General features: G+C 42.3%; 1 long non-coding RNA gene across 2 annotated transcripts in view; it reads left to right on the top strand.

Moving 5' to 3' along the window:
- Positions 1 to 275: 275 nt before the first annotated feature.
- Positions 276 to 23197, top strand: part of LOC139757247 (uncharacterized) — a 199247-nt gene continuing 176325 nt past the window's right edge. The window contains exon 1 of one of the 2 annotated variants that reach the window (XR_011714553.1): positions 276 to 722. This is a non-coding gene — a long non-coding RNA (uncharacterized lncRNA). The remainder of the gene's footprint in view (positions 723 to 23197) is intronic. The other variant, XR_011714554.1, reaches the window with a different exon arrangement.

Raw genomic sequence — 23197 nt, 5'->3', positions numbered from 1 at the left:
CTCTATCAGTTCCACATTCATCATAGTTTATATATCCATCATAACTTTTTTTTATGGCTTGCACTTACTGTTTCAATACAAGAAAAGGTTTAGGGGCATTAACCTCTTAACCTGATAGCACGTCTAAATATGATTATAGGTGATGACCTATTACCATATATACCTCTTCAGTTACTTACATGTTCTACATATTGCCTGACTTATTTTCTCTCCCATGTCTTCCATGGTGCGGGCTTTTCCGAGAATAAGTTAGGCGTTTCGAGAAAGCAAATCTCATCATTTATTCATAGAGGTGTATATGTTATTAATTTTATTTATGTAAGGTAATGCTTCGACTGTATGTTACAGGCAACACAAACTTTTACAGTCTGAAGCTAGGTTGCCTTTCCCCTTGGCAGTCTTTCGAGCCCGAGCTTAATCTCACGTATCTAACGCGTTACGGCTCTGATAATACCATGACACCGGAAAGCTTTAGAGAAAAAAAAGGGCTTTTCTATATGTTTGTAATAAGTTTACGTTCGTAGTGGTTCCATCTGTTGGACAACTTTGTCAACACAAACATGCTGATCAGCTGTGCGGTGTGTTGTTTGTTACTTGAGCAAGTGGTTTTCCTTGAGGCGTGGTTTTTGTACGTTTGAGGCGTTGATTTTCTTGATTTTGTGATTGTAAAGTATCCCCAAGAATCTACCTCCACCGTGTGCTGAGGCCCATCTGAATCCTAGGTAAGATTTCGTGGACTAACAATAAATATGCTAGTGCCTTTGTTGAAGGGCAAAGTGTAGGTGACAGACGACAGGACAGACCAGTTGTCCTTGAACTACAGGCTGGGTTGTTTAGGTCATTGCTGAGGCAGTTAGGATTTGGGACTTGTAACGATTTGTGTGGTGGTACTGGTGAAGGTTCCTGTGTGGCGTCCTGGCGAACTATTATTTTGTGAACGGCTGACGAAAAGGAGATTAAATTTTAGTCCTCTGAAGTTAGAAATAATCACAGCAACTCGTTTTTCATTAAAATGTTTCATTTAGATGACACTGTTATCTTTATCAAGTTAGGAATCTTGATTGGCATTAATTTCGTAATGCACTTTGGCTGGGAAGGAACCTTATGGCAGATGCTTCATCCACTTATTTATAGCTATTCTCGTTTTAGGTTTAGGGACGCTGTGCTGGTGGTTTAGTTGTAATATACCTTTATTATTTTAAGGAACATATGTTACTGTGGCATAATTGTTCATGTGTTTTCGATACCTGGCCGTTTCAAGATCAGTGATTTAGCAGATGGGCAGCACTTGAAAGGTAAAAGATAATGTTTGGTTAAGTAATTAAAGATAGCTGAAAGTGTAGTATGTATATATATAATTGTTAATGAAGAGAAATATTCAAGATTTTTTAGGGAAGTTAATTATTTTTTGCTTGAATGATAAGTTGCATCGAGTTTTATCCAATTATTTTTGACAAATCTGGTGGATAGTTCAGCACAGCCATTTTTTTATATATATATATATATGGAATTGGACAAATCTGGTACCAGTACATTCCTCACAAATGATAGATGTAATATAGAGTTGTGATTTATGATGCATTATTTGGAGCCATTCCTTTCATATGACTATGAGGTAAGTGGTAGTGGGGAGGGTTATGAAGATCAGGGAAAATGGGTTTAACCTAGAAAAGTAGGAGAAACCCTTTTAGAAATCCACAGAACCTATGAAAACGTCATTGAGCTTCTTAAGAACCGAAGAATTATAGCAGAAATAAAGAAATAGCAATATGGCCTGCTGCAGAGGACCATGTGAATAACTGCTAGTTGAGAAGTTGGGCACTAGTGCTGTCAGATGTCCAGTGTTTTGTCTATTTTTTGCCATTTGGTGCAATAGTTAATCGAGGGTGTGTTTTTTGTACTTCGACTCTTACTTTGAAATCTCAGAGAAATCGCTACTGTTACAGTATGTAAGGTGAGGTTTTCATTGGTTCTGTTGATTTTCTATATTTATTCCACCTTTTTATTTTTATCTCTCTCACTCTAGTCAGAGCCATGCCCACTATCATTTTTGTACTTTAAGATAACAAATGCTTTATACAATTTAGTGCTAGCCCACATTTCTTGTACTAAGCTTCATTTAGCTGATACCAGTGCTTTTACAAAAAATGCAGGAAGATTTGGATATATTGTGTAGGGGCAGTAAGGATATTATTTGATAAAAAGAAGCAACATTTTTAACATCATCGGTGTCTTTCAATTGAAAATGATCATCTATAGCAAAGATGAGTATGTTTGAAGACAGAGTAATTCCGATGGTGTTGCAGAAAGTGAAAAAAAAAAAATTGTAGATGGTGAACGTTTTCAAAATGAAATGTGTGAGGACAACATATATACAGTGGGTTAATAATTTCTGAAATGATGGTGTAAGGGCAAAATGTATTAATGAGTACTTACTGACTATGCATGTACAGTGGAAGGATAGAAGGCTTTTGTTGATGTTTTCACAAATGATTGGAAGTGATTGAAAATTAATGTATTGTGCTGTGGTTACCCTGTGTAAGAAGATTGGTCAGTGCTGTTATGTTATCAGAAGTGTTGTGAATGACATTAGAAAAGCCTTTACCTGTTGGAATCAATTACTTGTTTTAAGGAGTGATGATAATCATGTGACTAGTGCTCTGCATAATCCCAAAACATTCGTTGTTGAAAATGCAGTTGAAAACCTTCAGACATGCCATGAGGGAGACTGTAGTTATTTTAGAGGCTATGAAGATTCCAACAAGGTTACCAGATAACTAGCATTTACCTCTGTGAACTTTTAATGAAGTAAGATTAGGTGGTTTCACCTAATGCATCTCAAGATTGAACAGCTTGTAGAAATTGCAAAGGTTTGATGGAGGAATTTCATCCCACGGCAAACTTTACAGTAGAAGATTATGTCTCCCATAAAAATTGTTAGATCTAGCCAACATTCCAAGTATGGCTGAAGAATGCACAGGAGTTATTTTCATGTAACATACATGGTGAAGTGGTGGATACTGTAAGTGTCATGAAATGTTTCAACAGGGGAAGTGAAGTTATAAAGAGAAAAATTTACAAATACCAGTGATCTTAAAGGGAATGGAGCAATATCAGCGAAGAAAGATTATATAAAAAGTTCATATTCAGTGAAGGAAATAATTGCAGTGCAGTACTCAAAGAAAATTTAAGAACTAGTAAAATTTCCAATGACTTCAATTTCAGATTTGCCCAGAGATGGACCATCAAGAGTTTCAGTAAAGAATAATGAATTGTAACAATTTGTGTACAGAAATTAGTTTACAAATTAAGTTGATGGATTTTGTGTAAATGTTTCATTGTGATTTTCATCTGTTGTTTAGGTTGTGCAAGTGATACTATATATCTGTACTCGACATCCCATTTCATTGCTGTAAATTCAGTGAATTGCAAATGTTAATGTTGTGTTGCAGCCCTTGTAATCATGAAGCTTTGAATAAAACTAAGAATTGCCAGTTAAATACTCATCAAACATATTGTTTTAGTTATGGGGATTTTTGCTGATTGTGTGAAACATGTATTACCCTGTCTTGGGTTTACCCATATAGGTCTTTTTAAAGTATTTCATGTCTTTATTAATGGTTCCATTGTTTAAGCTGAAATCCTCAATGGTTTGTGTATCATTTTGATTACAGAATTTTGATTTCCTGACTGTATTCTTTCATTCTTGTTGCCTCACACACTTTCTTGATTTTTTTCAGGACATCTTATTTGAAAAGAGCTATTTTAAATGGGTAGCTAAAAATTTTTATTTTCCTTTTATGTGGATTTTGTTATTGTTGTGAGATTTTGTCATTATGGGCTATGAAATAGAATAGATAAATACTGTATGGAAAGCTATGATTTGCTTCGGCATGATTCATTACAAGACGCAGATGTTACCGTAGAAAGGACAGAATTCAACAATGGAAAGTAAAGGAATCATACAATCTGCTGCATAATGGCAATTTCATAACTGTGTTAAGCCAAATAGAACAAAGCACTGTTGCCCTTGTAGATGTTGTAAATAGAGAAGGTGTGTCTCAATGAAAAGGGAAGATTTTGCTAATATCTTTGTATTGTCCATCTAGTGCATAGAAGTCCAGGTTTGATCTAAATATATGGTAATAAGCTGTACTTTGTGTTCTTGAATTTACAGAGAAGCATCCAGTGAACCTTAGTGCCATTTATTTGCATATTTTAGTTAATGTAAATAGGATTTTTGTGTACTGTTGCAGTATCAACATCGTTGCAGGTTTTACCCTTGACAGGTAAACCCTTGGCCCCTCTTTTCTTGAATTGCTTGTAAATTGCAGTTTTGCTTGATTTATTGTGAAGATGTAATCTTATTCTTGAGTTACTTGACATTTTTGCTTTGAAATGCATTTTCTATATTCCTTTCCATTGAAATGCATTCTCTGTTCCTTTCATGTTGACTGTGACTGAACTTGCTTTGTCGATACCATATTCTTACATTATCTTCCTTGAGGTTCCTCCAGTTTGTGACTGAATTTTGATTTCTTGATTACATATTCTTTCATTATCTTAAGGTACCTATAGCTAAATTGTGCAGGAACACCTTTAGTTTTCACCTTACTGAATCACCATTATCATTTGCACATTTTGTTTAGTGCCTAGTTAGCAAGGTGTATGGTAGGACTGATTGATTACGTTAAAGGGATTAGTGAATCACTCACAGGCGAAGAACAAGGTAGATATAGAAGGGAAGAGCGACAGCAGACCAGATGTTTTCACTTGGATAATGGAAAAATTTTGGAGGAAAAGAGATATAGTCTGCATTATATATATATATATATATATATATATATATATATATATATATATATATATACACAAGTTTTGACTTGTGAAGCATCTGAAAAGGCTTTGCCTAAGGCAGCACTGCCTAGTGTAGAATATGTTAACTTTGATCTTTCAGGAGAGTTTGATTGTGTTATATATAAGGTTTTTGATGAAAGCAAGAATGTAGCTTGTATTGTTTGTTCTTGAGTTAAAGATACTGGATGGGAGAAGAGTGATGGGTGACCCATTTACAACAAAATCTTTAAACCAGATTTGAGATTTGCTTCGAAAGGTGATGGGGTTGGAAGAACCAGAAGACATAACATGAAAGTAGAAATACTTGATGTAAAGAATACTTTTTATAGTATGAGTAATAGATGAAAGTCACAAACAGAGTTATGAGATTGTGATTGGCTGTTATGATAACTTCTTTCGAATAGCTAAGCCATGTAATTCTCTTCCTTTTCTTTTTTACTCTTCATATAAGCTTTCCACTTAAGAGCCAGGTTTACAGTCACTTATGGAGCTCAGATTGACTTCTGCTTTTTTTTCTCTGTGGCCTAAGATGGCCTTCATTAGGGAATTATTTCCCATACCATGTCTATCACTCTGTAGATGAGGACAGCATATAGAGGATTTGAAGCACAGATAGGTTATTAAGAAAAAACTGGGTTACGTAACTCAAATTTTTTTTTCATTAAATTACTTGAAAAGAAACGGGTAAGCCCCCCCACCACGGCGCAATGAACATATCATAGTTACCCTTTTACTAAGAAGGAATTCCATTTTCTTTATGCAATGTACTCGTTCTCTTTTTTTAAGACTGACTAAGAAAAACATTGCTCACGAATAAAATGTGACTGAAAAACATTATTCACGAATGAAATGCTCCTAAACTTACCAACTTTCTTGAGGTTGATGCTTTTGGAATGTATTGCGGTAGAAAAATAGTATTGAATTGCCTACTACTGTTTTCCAATTCATTCTGTTTTACACTTGACCATGGGAATGAAACAAACTATACTCTGTAAGTCTGTGCCAAATGCTACAAACCCTATGAAATGCAGTTAAATATGTAGTTACCACAGACATGCACGGTTGATGCATGTTACTTTACGGTTTATGGAAATGAATGTTTATATAATTAGTCTGTGACGGGCCGGCATTTTTAGGACAACAGAAAATGGGAAGCATGACCTCGAATAATGAGGGTTGGCAAATGTAAAAAGTTCCAGTTCAGGAAAATTGATATAAAAATTTTCGTTTTCAAGGATTACTGAGAGGTGGGGGGGGGGATAAATGTTGAAATGACTGGGGGTGGACACAAAATACTACTAGGAAAATGAAATGTAACTTGCCTGGTGAACATTCCAATACTTAGAACACAATTGCTATGTCAAAGAAGGATTTCGGAAAGGATTGTATTGCAAGTTAAGGAGGGGTGATGATGAGACAAACAGAACTTGCTTGGAGCCAAAAGTCTGGGGTTATGGAGGGTGTAAGGACTGTAAAGACTCGAAATTCACTGGAACTTAGAAATAGGAGGAGGTATGTAATACTGAAACTGATGGGTCCTTAGACCTGGGGAGAGGTGACTTTATTAACCAAATGTTGCTTAAGTTGGGAATAGAGAGATACCTCTGTTTTCCAGTTTTGAGTCTATCAATGTCAAATGTTAAATGAGGATATATGTAGGTTTGTTTCGACGTAATTTATTTCCCTGTTTCGTATATTACCCTTGCTTTCTCCTCTCCTTGCGTTGGAGAACCACTGGTACACTAGCAACTTATTTCCCGTATCTTGCTTATCATACGGGAACTGCTTGTTCACGCTAAACCTTAAATATTAGTTTGACTGTAACTTGTTAAGTGATTGCTGATGTAAATGATCATACCAGCTTGTGGGTAAGATCGTAGTTGTGTTGCAGTGTTGCCGAAATGGTTTGGAAAGTAGTTATGAGACGACACGGTAGTCATTCGCCCGAATCGACAGAGACTTTTTGAAGTGAAGAACGAGTTGTTCATGAGGTTGTTCCTTTTCTAGTCACCTGAACCTCTTCTGCATGACTACGACCTTTGGAGACGACGGCACGACTCTTGGGCATGACGGTGTGGCCTTTGATCTGACCTTTAAGGGTTAAAGGCCATACTATCATATCTAAGGGTCGTACCGCCGTTCTCAAGGTGTTATGGTGAATCAATCATCCGAAGCATTGTAACATACGAAATTTTTTTTCTTTAAGAAGACTACATTCAACGGAGAGGTCGGGCCATACATAGAATAACGGCTAAAAGGATAGAAAAGTATAGAAACAACGGGGGAAACTAACCCAAGAGTTTGGAAGCATGGGGAAAACCTGCCTTTTAAAAATTATGGCAGATCAGAGCTTAAAGGAAACGCATGGTGTGGTTTAGAGTTGCAAAGCCTAGCGGAGGCGCAGTGAAAGAAGCGAACATCACAACTGCTAACCTTGAGTTGCCAACGGCCACACAGTAATAGTGTGAGACATGGTTCCTTTCATTTACCTTTTACATGACAACCAGGAAGGTCCTGTCTTGGATCTTATCTACGGAATGCCTCATGGTGGGTAGTTTGGACTGAATTAGTCTTGCTGTTTATTTTGAACCTGTCGGACGCAACGACAAGTAACATACATAAATCACTGAATCTTGCAGTGAAAATGTTTTCACTAACTGAAATTACAAATTACATATGAAAGGATCGTGAGGCTTGTTGATTTTAGAAATTGATTGAATGAATTACAGCTCGAAAAATAAGAGCAGAGTCAAACTGAGGGACCCAGAAGAGTACCAAAGCGACTTAATGATCAATAAAATGGAGAAAATGTGCGCTCTCGAACAGCTGATGGTTAAAGTGAAAGAATGACTTTTAACGAGGATATATTGCGGTTTCCAAGTCTCGTTAAGTTTGTTGGAGAAACTAGCTGGTGAGTCTGTCATGGTGTTGGAACCTTATCAACATTTCTTGATATTCCGGCCTGGGTGCCACTCCGGGTGCGCCAAGCTGGGGGAAAAATAACCAGTTATTTATGTTCTGTGTCCATTTGTTTATCGCTGAGGAGACAAGGATGAGCTGGGGTGTGGGTGTCGAGGGTGGTTGATTAAGGGTTGGAGTCGTGCGAATAAGTGGGAACTAATATTGTGGTATGCGTTTATCGAGAAACGAATTTTACCCTCCGAATTGATTTTCTCATTTAAAAGCTTGTCAAAATATGCATTTTGCACTGCGTTGTATGTGTTATGTATGGTCCTTGATCATTCTTTTATGTTGGATAAGACATCACAGATCATGAAAGGTAAACTTGTATCAAGCCGGAGGATGGCGTTTCTCCTGTTGGAGCAGGTGTAATATACGACTAATACATATGTAGGTTTTGTACTCCGTGGGCATCTCGCACACCATGAAACCAAAGGTTTGAAGTGTGTTGGTCATCCGTTGGTTTATATCATGACAGACGACTGGCTGGGTTGAACCGAGCAGACTTGACTACAGGACTGATGGTATAGGGGTACTTAGTAGTAAAGAGATAATAGAAGGGTCTGTGATGTGATTTTTTTTTCTAGTCAGTTGGTTGAGTCTGTAATGATGATGTAGGTGGTGATTAAGAGCCTTGTTGTGAAGGAGGTAGTAGATACGACGCTGGATGTAGTATTTTGCGTATTGATGAAAGCGGTAGCGTTAGCGGCGGTGACTTACGATGAAGTTACACCGTCAGTCACCTGGTTGTATGTGACACAGCGACAGCGTTGATGAAGCATTTCTTTACAGGAAGGGGTGGCCTTCACCGTGTCTGTACCGCCCCGCAATTATTGTGTAAGCATATTAACCTAATTACTAATTATTATAATTGAAATAAGTGTCGTAATCGATGACTTGCAACGATTAAAGTAATTGTGATTATATTTCTCGCTGATGACTTATACGATGCTTTTGTCGTCCTGTTTGTTGAAATTTTATTGATTATAGTAAATGAATACTAGTTAGTGGCAAGTTAAACCTTTATTGATTATGATAAATAAGTTGTGGTCCCCCATAGTTCCCTTCGCCCTCAGAATATGTAAGCAGTATGTTCAACATCAGGTTGGACGACGGCAACACGATATAGCACACGTTTTGGACGCTAGTGTTGATTTCCTTGGAGCAACAGCTATATGCTCTTTAGTTTTTTTTGCTGGTAATAATGGGGTGTAATGTTATTGCTAACTATCGCGGTATATGGTTTTTGCGACGAGTCCTTCTGTATACCACCCTCACAGCCTGCTGCAGGATGTTCGTGTCCTAGTGTCGTGATGCGTGAGCTTGGTGATGCTGTTACATATATTTACCTGCAGAGCCAAGATTAACAATATCTTAAGAAAAATTGTGGCACGTTATCATCTTCACAAACTACTCCATTAGCTTTATGAGAAGACACGATGAAGGCTTCAGACAGGCAGCCCGTTAAGTAGCTTCCTCGAATATTGATTTTATAGGCATTTCCGAAATAGAGTACGATGGCTTCCCGATGCAAGAGGGTTCCGAGATAGATAGATAGATAAAGAGAGAGAGAGAGAGAGAGAGAGAGAGAGAGAGAGAGAGAGAGAGAGAGAGAGAGAGAGAGAGAGAGAGAGAGAGATTCTGAGAAAGGGAAAATTATTCCTCCATCTTGGCTGCCATCCGATGAAAGACCTAGTGAATGTCAGGCAGAAAAAGCTGCCTTAATACGATGTTGGATGTCTGTTTCAGAATTTTCTGGCAATATTGATGAAATTGCCTCGCCAGCGTTGCTTGCGCCGTTGCCTACTTGCAACGAGTGTATATGTAATGTTTTAAGCATTTTCATAATCTATGTAGGAGGAATACGTATCTATACGTGATTTCATATTGGCCAGAGACCCGACTACCATGATATCTGGCTAGGCTGTGACACCCGCTGTGGTTACAGCTTCAGTAAGTAAACGTGAGAGACTGTGGACGGGACAATCGCTCAGGGAGGACATGGGTGCGGTAAAGCTTTGGTATTTTGAGCACTCCCTGATAGCGATGTTGAATGAAGGAGGGGGAAAAAAAAAAGAGCTCGGGTGATTATAACGGTAGGGCGGGCACGCAGGCAACGGGTATAGACCAGCGGAGGACATGAATGGGTTCCTCGAATAACGTCGTTGATATGCATGGTATGTGTTCGGTTTTTTTTTATTTTATTAAGTCTTACGATCGTTGAAGTTACCCCTCACGGCTTTTATTGCGTTTAATGACGGCAAGCCTAATATATTACGGCAGGATAGGGTTTTTAGAAATGGAATTAAACCGTTTTCTTTTCTAATTCTGAACGCCGATGAAGACTAGGCTTGCAGTGTGAACGGGAGGGAAGCGTGTGCGCGTGTGTGTGTGTGTGTGTGCGCTGGCGAGGTATAGTTGTGTGATCATTGTCAGTAGCAGCGGGATACCTCAAGGTGAGCCACCTGTTGTGCCTGAGTATTGTTACCCCCCCTTCCCTGGAGGTACCTCCCAGACGGGCCAGGCATTGTTGTTACCCCCAGGAGGCTCTGCCTAGGCTGGCCTGGGACAGTCTCTCTCTCTCTCTCTCTCTCTCTCTCTCTCTCTCTCTCTCTCTCTCTCTCTCTCTCTCTCTCTCTCTCTCTCTCTCTCTCTCTCATGCATCGAAGGATTCCGTTTTAGGATAGTCTGGACGCCGGTGACTCGCCACCCCATCCCTCCCTCCCTCCTACACACATGCAGTCAGGCTCAGTAGTTCCTGAGGGTAATATGAAGCCGAACCCCCGCGCCTTCTCGCGCCATTACTGTTAACGAGTCTTTTGTTAACTTCTTGGCATTATATATATATATATATATATATATATATATATATATATATATATATATGTTATAATTTGTGGATTGTTTCGTATTAAAAGTGGAGAATATTGTTATTCTAATGTTTATTATGTCTGCTCGGGCCTTGTTATGTCGCCGTGCTCGTATCATGTTTATCCAGAATGTGAATGCTGAAGTACGTTACTTTTAAGATATATTTCGTTCTTGCACTTGGGTTGTCCCGTTTACTGTATCTTTTGATGATTAGATGTTGAGAACACTCGCATAAGAAGATCATATTTAAGGCCATTTTTCGTGCGGTTTCTCTGAGTGCCGCGGTGGCGATCCTTGAAGTACGGCGAGACGACCCTTGAGCACAACGGTAGGACCTTTTGAAGTCTAATGGCGTGACCTTTGACTCATGGGTCGTAACCGTCGTGCTCAGGTGGTTAGCACAGTCGCTGACCGGTATACTTCGCCAATCTTACGAATTCAGGGTTCTTAAGGACGCTGAGGACGAAGATCTCTTTTCCCTTAACGTGGATTGAGAACGAGACTAGATTTCTCGAAGCCTAGGACGCGCGGTGTTGCTGAATATATATATTTTTTCCTATCTCCTTGTGATCGGAGAATTCACCAGTGGTACACGAGGTGGGTGAGTTGAACGTTCTGGACGTGCGCTCGAAGCAGTTCGTTTTTCAGAAGTTACACTGGCATTTGTAGAGAAGCACTGGTGCGTTAAGTACGTTCGCGTATGTGCGGTTAGTTACGGGTATACATCTAAGCAAAGCCTCGTGGGTGTACCTGGGTGTGGGTGTTCATTCTACCAGTCTTCGTATGTGAGCCTGGGTGTGGGTGTACATTTTGCCAATCCTTTCACAAGTCGTCTTGCTGTGTTGTGGTTCCATATACAAGAGCAGTGTCAAGGAAACCGTAGATGAATTGATAATATATTCATTCTTACCTGGCTTGGAACCCGCCTGTGTCTGCTGTTACGAGCACTAGATGATAAACCTGTCGATGTTTGTTTCTGTTTTGTGCAGAACTAACTGTTGTAAGGAGGGACATATGCTGTCAGGAGGCAATCATAGGCTGAATATAGCTGTAGCGCTCTTGTGTGTATTGATATATAGATGCAACTATATATAGACCGTAGGCTGTGTATTATAGACTATGTATAGATCTTGATGGTAGACTAACGGTTTGTAGTAAGTCCCACAAACACACATACACTTTTGTCTGGTTTTAAGTACGGCACTGGAAAAAACTATTGTAGGGGGGAAGTCAAAGTGTAAAATGATTTCAAGACTTTCACTTGGCTGAACGTAAATGAAGGCGTTCACTGTTGCATAAAGATATATCTTTTAAAAGGTTCTAATGACTTTTGTATTAAAATTGATACAGTGAAACCTTTTTTGAGAGGGATTGTTCAGTTTCATTGATATGATTTCATGCTTAGAGTATTAGTGCACGCTGCGGCATTGGTAGAGTTTTGCATTGTTGATAAATATTCCTTCCTGGTTGACTCCCTTTAGTTTGTTCTGGTCACAGAACACAGCGAACTAAACTGAATCTTTAACAGAAACACGCGTTTGCTGCGCATAACACTGTAAGTTCCGTTTTTGCCTGATGTGTTCTGTACTTCTGGTTACGTTTCTATCATGGTGTTGCTCATTCATTGCTGACCGTACCCACGTTTCCACACCAGTGGGCATAGTTGGCGTTGTGTAGGGGGTACACAGTTGGCGCTCAGTGTGGACGTTGTGGGGGACGTGCGTATAGAGTGGGGGTACACAGTTGGCGTTGGTGTGAACGCTTTGGAGGACGTGCGTTAAGTAGGTCACGTGAGCGGGGGTGCTGGGTGACTGGTGGTCTTGTCTCACGGTGCTACGCTAAGGCTGTCCCGCTTCCGTCGTTCCCACCGCCGTCTTTGTCGTCGACGCTGCCCTTCGTGTCATTCCCTTCGCTTCACCCTCTTCCTCCTTCCTCATCCTGCCTCACTATCCTTCCCTTCTTCATTCTTCTGTGTGTCCTGTCCTTCTTATCCTTCATAACCAACCATCCCTCTTCGAGGAATCCCTCCGCAGCCTCATATTATTCCAGGAACTTGTCCCTCCCCTTCCATCCCTCTATCTCCCCTCCTCCTCACCCTCAGATATCATCGCGTTCCCTCGTCTTCGCCACCTCCGTTGGTGGGTCGCGCTCCCTGGCCTCGGGACGTTGGCCATTGCTGAATCGGTGAAGGAGTTCGTGGGTTCGGCATGGTCTTCGTGTGTGTGTGTGTGTGTGTGTGTGTGTGTGTGTGTCTGGGGTGGGTTTTATGCGCTAGTTCCCCGTTTAAAGCTCAGCGGGACATCTGGGTCAGTGCCTGTGGACGATGGCTTAGGGAATTACTGGAGGAGGAAATCGGAAATGGGAGTAAATTGAAGTCGCGCTGGCGTTACGGTGGGAGGGAGGAGCATTTCTATTTTCGCCTTACGTTATATGAAAGAGAAGCTCATTAATATTATTCATTTATGAAGTGAATGATAATTCACTCCTGCATAGACGTATACATTCCCTCAGTATTCAGTAGGATATGTAAGTATTATGAAACCAATAAGATGAAGTGGAATGTACAGTACGGTGATGGTAGGAAAACCATTGATGTATAGGAGAGTATCAGAGCCAATCCGGGATGAGTTTATATCAGGAGTTTGTCATTGCATCACAAGGGTATGATAAGAAACTGGAGAACTTTGTTTCTAATGGCAGTGCGGAGTTTTTATTTTTCACAAACATTTCTCGAGCTGAATTTCAGAAGTGGATGAAATATATCAGTTATTTTAAAACACCGTTGATTATTATTTCAGTGTTTCATTGTGTATGAGAAAGGCACGATCATCCCAACAGCACATAAGAGAGATAGTATAAATCTGAAAATCACAAGGATATGGTTCTGGGAATTTATTCTTGCACACCTCTTTAAGGGAACTCTTATGTAGTCACTTCACTTTGGATTTAAAAACTTATGCCATGCTGCCAACTCATTCTCTCTCTCTCTCTCTCTCTCTCTCTCTCTCTCTCTCTCTCTCTCTCTCTCTCTCTCTCTCTCTCTCTCTCTCTCTCTCTGACGCCCATATCGCTCACCACAGGAAGATCTAGTTACGAAGAATGTGTCGTGTGAGTTACGTGTTGTCAAGTGTTGAGTGTGACGAGGAAAGATTGTACGTTTTGTGGAGAGAATGCCAGCTGTCCACCTGTGGGCGAGAGAGAGAGAGAGAGAGAGAGAGAGAGAGAGAGAGAGAGAGAGAGAGAGAGAGAGAGAGAGAGAGACGTGCCAGCTACCTGGGTCAGAGGAGTGTAGCTTCACAACCACATATGAACAGCCGACCTAACACAGAAAAACAAACAAACTCAGCAGTATATACTTTATCTTGTTTTTCTTCCTTTTCATTCAGCGAGGTAGTGTCATGTTTTGTAAGTCAATTGTGTTAGATTTTTCTTTTATGTTTTGCCCTGAGTTATTGTTTCTCCATTTGGCCCGTTGTGGCCTTTTGACTAACTGTTATTTGTTTTTTTTGGCTGACTTACTACTGTCTGTCTTTTAAGCTCATTTTAAGAATGATTAACTTTCTGGATTACTGGTTCTAACCCTCGATGATTATTTGGCTGTCCCTTTACATCATCATGTATATTGTTCGGTCATTAGCGTGTGTAATTTGCCGTTCTCTGTTATCATTTACCTGGCCTGTAGAATTAAGTCTTCCCGTGTTTAATTGTCTTTTAATGGCTGCCATTCTCGTTCTTGAATTTGTAAAAGCTTTTTATGAGGTTTAAAGCGAAAGGCTAAAACATACTCTGTTCTTCTTCCATCTTTCGCTTTTTTAGGTAAAATGTAAAAAAGAAAAAAATAGAAGCATCTGTCACAATTCTGAAATGCTGAAAAGGATTACCCGTTCACACCTCTAACTTAACCAGGGGTTGTACCATCGTAATCAAGGGTCGTACCGCTGTACTAAGGGTCGTACCATCGTACTCAAGGGTCGTACCATCGTACTCAAGGGTCGTACCATCGTACTCAAGGGTCGTGCCATTGTACTTAAAGGGTCGCACCGTCTTGCTCAAGGATCGTGCCATTATATAAGTTGAAGGGATTTAAAGACTGAGTATTGAAAAAAAAATTGTATACACGTCAGTAGTGAGAATCGTACCCCTCCTAATTGACGGTCGTTACTAAACACGTAGACCAGGTGGACGCAGGACAAGTGGACAGTAACGAGCTGTTGACCTACATCTGGAGGCTAGGCTAGGCTTACTACAGCGGTGTCTCCTGATCGTTTATTTTTAATCAATTCGCCAGGCCACATGCTATGGCCAGGTGAGGACATCCAACTGACACTTGGCCGACTTTTGAGTATGTAGAGTGATATCTATTTAGGTGACTGTGGGCCTCTCAGTGCTTTCACTACGTAAAAAATGGGACGGCACCACCTACATACAGTACTGAAACGGTAAATGTGTTAAGTTACGGAGTTGGGCTAAAGGGCCTCTCGTGTATTCAGTACACGACGACAAATACAGTGGAGTAATACGTGTCAAGTTACAACACTTGGCCAAGGGTTCGTGAAGATATTCAGTCCTTGGGTCACTAATACAATATACACTTAATCACATCGTCTCGACGGCTTTTCCACCTTTTAAGCATTGTTGTGTTCCACCTCACGCCGGTTTCAAAGCCCGGAGTTCTGTGCGCGTACGGAATTGTATTCTGATCTTTGTTCTGAAGACCTTGACACCCCCTTCCCCGTAGGGTCCTCCACGCGTCTCGCTTGTTGGCGGGGTCCAGGTGATTTGGTCGTCACGGATGTGTCGTTGGAGTTATCGGAGCTCTGTGTATGTTGATCATTTCAGTTCGAAGGTTCCGTCTTGAGAGAATCTCGTTTAGAAAGTATCATCAGGAATGATTTCTCTTTGTCGGATTATTACCCCTGGTTTGTGTGGGTGTGTCGATTATTATTATTATTATTATTATTATTATTATTATTATTATTATTATTACTAGCATTTTTCTTGATGAAAATAGACTTACCCCCAAGTCTCTGTTGCTGCCACATCCTGCGAGAAGTTATACCGTGAGTGAGAAGTGAACTTTTGCGAGGCTGGATACCATTGGGGTATACAGTTTCGTCAAAGAAGTCATTCTGGAGGGGGACCACATTTCCCTTCTACTGGAAGTAGCGCATCCTTGGGCTGTAGGGCGTCTCGGAAAAAGGGATCCTAGGCAACACCAGGACTCTTTCATAGAAAAGGGTTCATGTGGTAATTGCAAAAATAGATAAATGAATATGTGAACAGAAGAGTAAGGAGTGATTTGATCATGTCCCTTTACGTATTAAAACCAGTTTGATGAGATAACTGTTCTAAGAAAGATGACGAGGTGCAAGAATCAAGCGACGTAACATGAAATTAAGCAGGAAACTAATTAAAGACACAAAGACGTGCTGTTATAATATGGTGGATGAACGGACAGAAGTGTGATGAAACTGTGACATAGATTAGCATACAGAAGTTTGAAAAGTATAATGATATAGAAATTCAAGAGATAGGGGCCCCCACACCCTCCCCATGCTGTACAAATAGGCAATTACACACACACACACACACACACACACACACACACACACACACACACACACACACACACACACACACTCTCTCTCTCTCTCTCTCTCTCTCTCTCTCTCTCTCTCTCTCTCTCTCTCTCTCTCTCTCTCTCACATATCACTTATTCATACACATCCACTCACACAAACGATGTGTCTTTATCTTTCGTAGTGTATCCGCCTTTGTATTTGTTATCATTATTTTTTGAATTGTCGAGATAACGAAGGGGTTGTAGTGGTGGATAACGACAAGGTTTACGATGCACACTGACTGACTCGTGAGTACCCTGGCGGCCATGACTGGAACTTGTACCTGCGTCTCGTGGGTGTTGGCTTTTAGGGTGCAACGAATATGTCTCAGTGTATCAGACGATAGTTTTCTTCCCCTGGTCTCAGACGGAACATCTTGCTCCTTCTTTTCCCTTTCTCCCTCTCAGACGGTACACCTTGCTCCTCCTTCACCCTCACAGACGGTACACCCTCCACCTCCTCCTCCTCCCCCACCTCTCAGACGATGTGCCTTGCTCCTCCTCCTCCTCCTCCACCTTCCCTCTCAGACGGCACGCCTTCCCTTCTTGTTTACGGGAAGGTACACCTATCTCCCTCACCTTCGTAGACTATACACCCTTCTCCCTTGCGTATGGTACACCCTCCTCTCCCTCTCTGTCGATACGCACCCCTTACCTCAGACGGTACTCCCTTACTCCCCCCTGCATGGTAAGTTCTCCCCCTCTCGTGCCCCCAGACGGCACGCCCTTCTCCCCAGCTCCTTGCTCATCCTCTCCTTCGGTCAGAGAGACACATCATCCGTCAGTCCGGGGAACATGATAGGAAGGGCTACCCTCTTCGTCGCCCACCGGAGCGTGTCCAGCCCAGTAATGAGACATTTGTAGACGACAGCGCGTACGTGAGGATTCGTACCGCCCCCCCCCCCCCCCCCCCCCCCCCCCCCCCCCCCGCCCGTCTGTGGCGGGGTGTACCAACAGGTACTTGAGTGCTGGTTTTTGCGACCTGTCTGTCTGTCTTAAGGGCGATCCCTAGCTTAGACCTACATTTGGACTGGTTTTAAGGAGGTTGATTTTTAGGGAGTTGATTATCACCCTTTGTTATCGTTATGCTTCCTGTGTGTGTGTGTATGTGTGTGTGTGTGTGTGTGCGTGTGTGTGTGTGTGTGTGTGTGTGTGTGTTTTAAGCGTACGAGGAAGGGAAAGATTGATTAATTCATTCATTAATGCTGTTTTATTTATCAGCCTGGTGTGAGTGTTAGCAAGTGTGTGTGTGGGAGATAGATAGATAGATAGATAGAGAGAGAGAGAGAGAGAGAGAGAGAGAGAGAGAGAGAGAGAGAGAGAGAGAGAGAGAGAGCGTCTCGCGCGCACCTCGTCATAATTACTCGCGTTGTGTCGGGGGCGCGTCGAGGAGGCGACCTTGACCGGAGTAGGAGCGAAAGCCCCACGCGGAAACGCAGACCAGAAGGATCCCTTACGCCAGCTGGCCGAAGGGTTAAGAAGTCGATCGCAAAAGGGGGGGGGGGGGTTTCGTCCTCGTTCCTCCCCCCCCCCCCGGGGGGGGGAGGGGTGATGATGTGGCCTAGTTTTCTGTCAAGCAACATTAAGATAGTTACCTACTCCCCCCTCCTCCTCCTCCTCCCCCACTCTCCCCCCACAAGATCGACAGGAATGTTACTCATGCTTGCTGTTCTGTCTACTGCTCCCCCCCCTCCCCTCCCTACCCCTCACCACCCCTCTCCTGTACATGGCATTATGTAAGTTGTTGATTATTACTTGGGATATCAGGTTGTAAGGTGGTGTGTGTGTGTGTGTGTGTGTGTGTGTGTGTGTGTGTGTGTGTGTGTGTGTGTGTGTGTGTGTCTGTGTGCTGTAAGGGATGGGGGTAAGAGAAAGATTGGAACTGAGAAACAGGGTGATGGGATTGGAAGGTGTGAGAGAAAGGTTCGTGGGATGTAGAGAGAGAGAGAGAGAGAGAGAGAGAGAGAGAGAGAGAGAGAGAGAGAGAGAGAGAGAGAGAGAGAGAGAGATTTGGAGGTTTTTGGTGCGATTGGACGGGGGAGAGATTGAGAGGTGAAGGGATTGAAGGTTGGGGGAGATTGGAGGTTGGAAGGATTGGAGGGGAGAGAGATTCAAGGATGGAAGTATTGGAATGGGTGCCCGAGTCTCCCTGGGTCCTCCCTCATCTCACACATCCTGAATTATATTCGTTCTGTCGAGATCATGTCTCTCGTGTTTATTGTTCTCTGTCTCTCGCCAGTCCTCGTGCACTTTGTCCTTCTCCCTCCTTCACTCGCTGCCTCTCCTTTGTTTTCACCCTAACCCGTATTTTTTTCATTTACCCATTCCCCTCATCCACTTATTTGTCATTCCTTGCTTACCTTCACCTTCCCTTACCCTAATATCCCTACCCATCTCCATCTCCCCCTTCCCTGTCCTTCCACCTACATCTCCTCCTCCCCAGCACGCCTTTCACCAGAGCCCTCCCCCGTCCGTGTATGTTTACACACGGAGCGGTAGAGTTAGTCCCCCTCCCCCAGCTGGTGATGTAAGCATGGGTGTGTATGTATACACCACCTGCCGCCCCCGTCTTGGGTTTCGAGTGGTGGATGGAAAAGATGGATGCTGACCTTGTTGTGTTGCTAGGTGCTTCTTGACCCCTCTTTGCGCATGGGTAGGAAAGATAAGAATAGTGGTAAGAAGGTTGATGATAATGATAAGTATGATAGTAGTAGTAGTAGTAGTAGTAGAAGTAGTAACAGTAGTAGTAGTGGTAGTAGTAGTAGTAGTGGTGCTGGTAGTAGTAGTAGTAGTAGTAGTAGTACTAGTAATATGCATAATGATGATAGCATTACTAGCAGTATTAATGATCACTTCGTATTGATTTCATTCATTTGCACCAGGTGTCGTTTCCTATTTATCTATAGATCAGTGACGCATTGCAGAATCCTCCAGTGTATATAGATATGAGAATAATCAAACATTCACCTGTAGTCACTCATCATTTATTCTTCGCATTCTTACTTTAGTCCCGTTTTATACAGCGTTGTAACATTATTGTGAAGTGGCTTACTCTAGGAAAGGTTCAACACGCTTGGTGCAGAGGTATATTTTGAGAACTTTGGCAGTTTCTCATACATCTAATGCATTATGAGCGGTCTTGAGAGTTTCTCATATTTTATACTCATTCGTATCAGAGGGTGGGTAGTATCCTCAAACATCACACTCAAGTGTTTTATGAGCGGCAGTGTTCAGACACGGTCGACCAGTGGATAATTTAGTTCACCAGGAGAGGCGTCTCTATAACATGTGATAGTTATCATTACACTTGTGTGATGGTCAAAATTTTGTGGTCGTATTAATATCTCGTTGTAGGAGTAAGCCTAAAGGATGCACCTCCTCCTTCATGAGGTTACATACGTGGTTTGATATGTAGTACGTGAATATTAAGTATGAAAGAATGGAAAAGACAGACAGCAGAAGATACATTGGTTAGCCTGTGACGGAGTTATCTCTGTGTGTCTATATTCTGATACAAACAATCTTTCTATTCCAGATAGCTTTGGTGAGGATGGCTTAAAAGGCCTTTTCTCTGCCCGTCATTATGGCCTGAAAATGAGACAATACTCATGGTCATTTTGTCACTGTCTCAACATTTAGTGAACACCCGAGCTGAGTTGGTTTTTTCGAAGGTATTGATCGTCCTTCCCTTATCATAACTTGTGGCAGCGTCTCTGTACACCATGTGATGTGAGTGGGAAAGCACTAAGTAAACTGAGGAAGGAACATCGTCGGGGAATGTAATTTGGAGTAGAACAGATCATGAGCTGATGCACCGTGTCGGAGGCGCAGAGGAAACGGCGTGAGAAGGCGACAGACACTGAGATACGGGTAAAAGAAAAAGACTTGTGTGTGTGTAGCGAAGTTTCTTGGTCGCTCTCTTGCCCTGACGTCTTTGTTGCTCCGTCCCATTATCCTTCAGAGGAACGCTCCTCGTCGATAATGATTGAGGAAATTACAAGGAAGACAAAGACTTAAAGAAAACGTTGCTTACTGGTTTAAGACTGTTTGGATAAGCGTCTAACGGTACAGAAGTTAATAAGTTAAGAGACGAAGGAAGTATTTTCAGGTTATCTGCTGCCACGTACCGCTCGGTGTTGCTCAGAAGTACCGGCGCTAGGGTACAGATGGGTGTAGATAAGTGGTGTGAGAATAGGAAGCGGGGGTTACAGTTTGAGGAGATCAGGGGAAAGCGATAAGGTGAGTGAGAAGTGTGGATCAGACAACAGGATAAGGTGGGGTGTTGCAGAGAGAGAGAGAGAGAGAGAGAGAGAGAGAGAGAGAGAGAGAGAGAGAGAGAGAGAGAGTTTCGTGATTGCGAAGAACTAAATTGTTTGAACGACTTCCCCCTCTCCACACACCCCCATCCCCAACCCTCCAGGAAAAGAGGGATATAGCCTGCAAAAAAAAAAATTGGTGGTGGGAGGGTAGCTTGCTGGAGAGGGTGTTATAAGAGGATTAGTAACGAATTGAAGTGTGTGAGATGAATAGTTAGGGTTTGCTGAGGGGTCGTGTGAGGCAGGCCCCTTCATCAGGAGACTGATTGCCTGAGAGAATGTTGGAAAAGGAGAAGAGATGTGTGTGTGTGTGTGTATACACGTCAGTCTTCGATCCTGTAATGACCTCTGATGGGGTTGATGAGGAGGGGCTGTGGAGGGATTAGACCTCCTCCTGAAAGTGACGCATAATTGAGTGAATGGTGTAGGGGAAAATCTTGGGCTAGATGAGGATGCGATCTGTTGTTGCCGTGGTTTGAAATAGAATTCGGAGTGTTCCGAAAGCGGAGTCGACCAGTGTCACAAGCAGGAGTTTTAAGGATTTAAGAACATCAGGCGAGACATGGAGTTGGACGTCCAAAGCAGAATGGTTGTCTTTTGAGAGAGGTGGGCCTTCGGAAAGTAGAATACTGGAGGTAAGTAGAATACTGGAGGTAAAGTGTATACAAGACCTTGACTATACTCACTGGTGACAGCGAGATCAGCGGGAGGGAAGCACGAAGATTTGTGAAAATCTGAAAGGCATATAGGGTGACGGAGCGTTGAGATGAGTAATGGAAAGAGAAAATAAAGAGTCTCTCATGTGCGGTGGGTCGTGTTTGGTATGGTGCAAGCTGCGCTGTTAGCCTGTGACACGCGAACCCTCAACAGATGAATGGCTAGTGGGTGCAGTTGTATTTTCTCTGTGGATATGCATTCCGAAGGGTAAATAGCCCGGGAAGTGAGAGTACCAGAGGTGAGATAACGGAACGAGGAAGGGGATAGGTCGGTATAGTTTGAACGAGGGAGCGAAAATGGTCCAGAAATGTTGATGTTTGGGGGGAAGACGATTTTGCGAGAATGACCCCACAAAGAACTTCTGTAAGTTGAATGGAGGGGGGGAGTTGACAAGGGGAGGCTGGAGAGGTACGGGAGGAGGACCGCAGCGTGAAGGGGTACACGTGTGTGTGTGTGTGTGTGTGTGTGTGTGTGTGTGTGTGAGTCGTGAGGGAGGAAGGGTGTCAAGATCATGGAGTGTGCAGGTGTGCACTACTGCGATTTACTATGGGAAAGCGCCGAGGATTTACACACAAATATATTCCATGATGTTTTATCATTTCGCTAGATAAATGTCATGCCTTGTTTGTGCGTTGTACTGAATATATACATATATATATTTTTTTTCGAGAATGAGGAACAGTGTCCCGAGGCTGTGAATCAGTTGTTGACCGAGGTTCTGTTAATAGTTAAGCTCATTCACCGTTGAGTCGTGTGTGTGTGTGTGTGTTGGCAGGGCGTTCCTCCATCTTGACGCCTCGTGTCGTGTCCAGAGTTAACCACTTCCACGGAAGATCGCCCCAGTCCCCCTACCAGTGAGACGTATCCTCTTGCAGATGACTGTGATTGTCTTCTTTGTCTTAAGCAGTTTCTTGGCACGCTAATCAGGTTGCTGAGAGGAACAGTTCAAGAGAATATATATATATATATATATATATATATATATATATATATATATATATATATATATATATATATATATATATATATATATCAGCTGACTGTTATATTTCTCTCTTGTGTCTCCCCTGATGATGTGATTTTTACACGAAAGTGCACTTGGGAACTTTTCGTCCCCGTGGACTCATAGGAATATATATATATATATATATATATATATATATACATTAAATGAAATGGTTTCCATGGGAATGATATCTGTATGCAAATTTAAAGCCACATCTGTTTGTTGTTCTGCTGTTATTCTGACGTGATATATCCACAGGTTTAACACACACACACACACACACACACACACACACACACACACACACACACACACACACTACGCCATTCTTGTTTTTTTTTTCATTTCTTTTTGTACAGCTGAATCCTCGCGTGATATACGCGGCGTATTGGAATTAATGAAGAGATACAGACAGTGTGACGAGCGTGTCCTCGGAAGGGCTCGCTTCGCCCAAGGTTACCAGACGGGAGGCAGTACACACACACACACACACACACACACACACACACACACACACACACACACACACCGGTTCTGGCCAAATCTTGCCACAAGGTTAGTTGATTATATGCCGGGCACCACCATGTGTGCAGCCAATGCACCGTTTCCCCGGGACTGAAAGCAGCGTCTTTCATGCGCGTTGACCGAACGTGGTGCTTGCCGCTTGCTGGAGCAAATGCTTGCTGCGTGCGCTTGCAGACCTCATCATGTTGCGTTGGGGGGATGATGGATGTAGCACGACCGTTCCCAGCTCCCGTATGGTTATTTGAGTGACACGTGTCCACGCAGGTGTTGACCTCACACGTGTTGGTAAAGAACTCAGGCTCGGGCGGGGAGCCAATCCTTGCA

This window comes from Panulirus ornatus, chromosome 25 (assembly GCF_036320965.1).
Source record: "Panulirus ornatus isolate Po-2019 chromosome 25, ASM3632096v1, whole genome shotgun sequence".
NCBI lineage: Eukaryota > Metazoa > Arthropoda > Malacostraca > Decapoda > Palinuridae > Panulirus > Panulirus ornatus.
This window is presented reverse-complemented; position numbering and strand designations above follow the sequence as displayed.